This window comes from Marmota flaviventris, chromosome 9 (genome assembly GCF_047511675.1).
Source record: "Marmota flaviventris isolate mMarFla1 chromosome 9, mMarFla1.hap1, whole genome shotgun sequence".
Classification (NCBI taxonomy): Eukaryota; Metazoa; Chordata; class Mammalia; order Rodentia; family Sciuridae; genus Marmota; species Marmota flaviventris.
Window position 1 is genome coordinate 11,237,797 of NC_092506.1, and position 4,764 is coordinate 11,242,560.

Genomic DNA, 4,764 nt, shown 5'->3' on the forward strand with positions numbered 1-4,764 from the left:
CCACCAGGGCCCTGGCACCCGTCCTAGCCGTGCCGGGGGGATCTAAAAGAAGACAGGCACCCACGCACCCACCATGGAAAGGAGAAGGTGGAATAGAAACAGGGGGGAGGCTTCTAGAATTGCCTACCGGCACGTGCACAGGAGTCTGTGCGGCCGAGCCCGGAGGGGCCCAGCCGAGCCTGGGGGGTGGGAGGGGGCTGAACTGGGAAGTTGACCAAGAGGAGGGGACCTGCAGGGAAGAGAGGGGGCGGCCACTGCAAGTGTCACAACCACCGATATTTTCTGAACACCTACTGTGCAATAGGCACTGCTTCAAGTCTGGGGCACTGAAGTGGCAGAACAAAGACCCTGGGCCTCAGAGAACAGAAAAGCACTCCCAGGTCACAGGGTGTGGGGTGACGGCCTCATCGGTCATGTGTAAGATACTCTACAAGGACAGGACATCCAGCCACTTGACAGGTGGGGGACATTGGGGCCCAGAGAAGTCCAAGGGTTTGCCTGAAGTCACCTGGGGACACAGGGCAGAGGTGGGTCCCAAAGCCCTGCATGGGGCCAGGTGACCCCTCTGGCTTTCAGAAAGGTAGGGCTTTGACATTCAGAAAGCCCTGAGCTGGGGCCTCCCTCAGCACGGCCCTAGCAGGGGCTCATTCCACGGTCCTGGGTGGGAAGGCACAGGCCAAGGGCAGGATCCGCCCTGTGCCTCTTAGGGGCCAACTCTCAGGGCCCTCAAAAAAGCCGCAGAGGCTCATGGGTAAAGCCAGGCTCTATAGCCACGCAGCAGAGGGTTCCCACGGCTGAGCCGCCCCTGTCCCTGTCTGCGCAAGGGCCACTGTGACTGTGCTCCCCAATGACCTTGCCAAGACTGAACATGAGGGTTGCTCCCCGGGGGTGGTCCAGCCTCTGAAGGCTCCCGCTTCCTCCAGCGCAGCGCCCCCACCCACACGGGGCTCCAGGCTGGCGACCGGAGGGACTCCGTTTCCCTGGGTTCCGCAGCTCCGCGGCCGCGGGCGCTGACATTTCAGAAGCTCGCACTCTGCTAAGTGAACGGTACTTAGACACAGAGTACTTGGCCGCTGAAATTTGCGGCTGCCTCCTACATGCCATTTGATAGGCTTTTATCGTCACCTCCCCCTGATGCTGCATCCCCAGAGCCCGTGGCAGGAGGCTGCCAGGGCGGAGGAGCAGGTCTGGGGCAACTGCCCAGCTGTGCTACCTTGAGCATGAGGCGTGGCTCTCTGGTCCCACTGGAGAAGGTCTCCATGTGTGTCTCAGCGTCCCTCTCCAGAACCCGTCACCACACTCCACTGGTCCACTCCTGGGCGCAGTCCTGTGCTCAGGACAAAGAAGCCTATTCTTAGGTCACTCAGTAGCCCCACCACGCCCAGCCCTGCTCCTGCTCCAAAGGCTCAGTCATTCGAGGCCTCTGCACCTCTCCAGAGCTTCCCAACATCCCCACGGCAATGCCATCCCTCCCTCCTCTGAGCTCCCGCCCTGCCTTCCCCCGGCTCACCCTGGCTATTGTCCTGGGCCACCAGGCATGTGGGTGTTCCCTGGGGCTGGGCCGGGTCTCATTTGTCACTGGGCCCCCCTGCTTGGGCCTGGTATGTTATTGAGCTATAGAGATGTCTGTTCCATCATTCATCCGCTCAGTGAACAGCTCTTGGGGCAAACTATGTACCCAGCTCCGTGCTGGGCCATCCTGGGGTGAGGGGAGACCAGGTGGCAGCAGGAACACACAAAAAAGCTGGGCTCCGCAGTTCTGGCTGAAGAGGCCAGAGAACTCCCAGGAGGCTCCTTATTTGGCCCATGCTCCATAATCAGCCAGTCACTCCTCTGCCCTGAGCCTCAGTTGCCTCATCTGTGAAGTGGGGTGAGGCACCCCCACCCCCACCCCCACATGTTAGGGTGAGGAGAGACCTGGAGGAAGCAGAGAAGGCCCCATCCGTCCTCTACCCAGTGAGGGGGTGACCTTGGTGGGGCCTGGGTCTGCCAGGGGATGGGACAGGGGAAGACCCTGAATGCTTGTGCCCACCCACCTGAGCCTAGGCCATGAATCCCTGGCTCATCCCCTTCTCCGGAGTCCTTCTCCCCGGGCCCCCTCACTCCCATCCACGCTGGATAGTGATAAAAAAAGAAAAGAAAGAAATGGTCCTCCCACCACCTGGCAGGCGAGCCCACGATGAGAAAGGCCTCTCCAGCGGAGCGTGGTCTCGCGGAGCCTCGTCACCACCAGCCCTCCGGACCCCGATGCTCCAGCTGCCCACCCCCGGTCCTCTCCATGCCCCCGGCTCCTCCTGACCCCTTCCCATGGGGCTGAGGACTCAGAGCCTAGGCACAGGGCAGGGGACAAGACAGATGGGAGGGGAACCCCAGGACCCCGGGGGACAGGTCCTTGTTCCCTCCCTGATCTGCAGGGGGGCGGAGATCAAGGCAGGGGAGGAGCCTCAGGGCCAGCAGACACGCCCAGCCTGACTCAGTTCCCCGAAGAGCTCGCCGCCGTGCTTTTGCAAACTGATGCGCAGAGCCAGGGGACCTCGGGGATGATCTCATGGTGTAAATTCAAAAACCGAGGCCCAGAGAGGGGCCAGGGCTTCCCCAGTCGCATGGCAGGTTAGCCGAGACAGAGTCCGCACTAGAATCGGGGCCTCTGAGCCCAGCCCAGGGCCAGGACCGGTGGTGAAAATGAAATGCAGAGTCACCTAGAGGACAGTGGCCAGGCCAGGCCAGGCCAGGCTGCTCCGGGAGCCCAAGCGTGACCACAGCTCTGTTCCCTGCTACGCCGCCAAGGCCAGGTTCCTGTCCCACCAAGTTAGGTGCAGCCACAGGCAGAGGAGAGGTTTTCGCCTGGAACTTCCTGGAAGCCGGACCTCCAGGTCTGTAGACCTTCCAGAATTGCTGGATGAAGAGGCAGCTGAGGGCCACAGGGAGGAAAGCTGTCCCCAACCCCAGCCCCCAGTGAGTGGCCAATGCATGTTTTCTGATTCCTGTTGCATCCCCGTGGCTCAAGGCCAGGCTGGGATGAAGCCTGACACGGCTGGGTAGGAACCCCTGCTCTGCCACTCACTGGCTGTGGGACCTGACTGTGTTCTCTAGTCATTTACATTCTCTGAACTTCCGTTTCCCCATCTGTAACCTGGGGACAGCAGCGTTAACCATGTGGGGTGTTGTAAGATTTTTTTTTTTACTGGGGAGAACCCAAGGGTGCTTTACGGAGCTACATCCCCCTCCTCCTTTTGAAAAATTGCTTGAATTTTTATTTTGAGACAGGGTCTCGCTAAGTTGCTTAGGGCCTCACTGAGTTGCAGTGGCTGGTTTTGAAGTTGTGATCTTCCTGCTTCAGCCTCCCGAGTGGCTAGGATTACAGGTGTGTACCACCACACCAGCGTGTTACAGGAATTTAATTCAACAAGGTGAGCCCCATGGGGCAGACTTTGTCTGCCACAGTGCTCCTGGTACCTAGAATACCCCTGACACATAGTGGGTCCTCAGGAAAAGGGAATAGGGATTATCACTCGGTCCTTTGCTACTTCTGGCTTGACCTCACTAATGGGGGCAGAGAGAGGTAACTTCTTTTACCCCGTTGCTCCCCAAGAGGAGGGAGCTGCTCTTGCAGAGGGAGACAGCAGCCTAGCCTAAAAACAAGAGCCGCACGTTCCCAGGAAGTCCCTTGCCCTTTCTGTTTGGTTTCCCCATGGGACAGGTAGAGCACTGCTAAGTCATGACTGAAGTCCCCCAGCTTGAGTATTGCTCCTGGACCCTGTACCATGGCCCTGCCAGAGGGCATTGACCCTTCCCCTCTGAGGGGCCAGAGGACAGGACTGGACACACAAAGGACAGAGCCTGCACTCTGTCGGGCTGGCTGCTTGCAGGACATGGTGAGAGGGGCACCAGCCTCCACCAGGCCCTGGGGAGGAAGCTTCTGGTGGAGGCTGGCTTTTCCTTAGGAGGCTGAGAAGCAGGGCTGAGCCTTTGCCGAGCACTCTGCCGGCCCCCACCTCCACCCAGCCTCAGCACCACCTGGCACTTAGCAGCTCCCTCCCCAGCCCGCCCCGCAGGCATTTGGGAATGGGCAGGAACACTGTGGCTCTCATAATAGACGGTGGAGCCCATTCTGGCCCATTAGCCCTTGCTCCTGGCCGTCCCCTGTGAGGGAGTTTTCGGGGTAGAGACTGAAGTTCCAGGAGCCGGCCCCCCCCAGGCTGCTAGCTCTGCTCCTGTGGTCTCCATGGTCTGTTGCCAGCCAGGCCCCTCCTCCCTCTCTCTCTCTCTCTCTCTCTCTCTCTCTCTCTCTCTCTCACACACACACACACACACACACCAGACACGCCCTCAGCAGGTCCACCCCCTCACATCGCAGCCCCTAGAGCTCACTTGTAGAGCTTCATGAGTCCAGAAAGTTCTGGGCTCTGGAGAGAGACAGCAATACCTGCCATGACCCCAGGGAGGAAGTGGCTTCCATGGGCCAGGGAAGAAAAACAGGAAGGGCCAGGCTGGGAGGAAGTCCTGAGGGTGGGCCCAGGGAGAGAGGCCTGTCCCTGTCCGGGGTATGCTGCTGAGAGTGACCAGTGTAGCCAAGAGAGTGGCCATAGTCCTGGGCTGTGCCAAGGACTATCCTGGGCTCTCTGGTCGCTCTGTCCCCAGGTGGTCGCTGCCCACCTGAGAGCCCTTACGTGGGACTCAGTTCACAGAGTGGAGGTGAGCACTGGGGATGGGGGGCCTCCCTCTGTCAGGGCAGAGATGTGACATCGCCCTCTTCACCCTGCT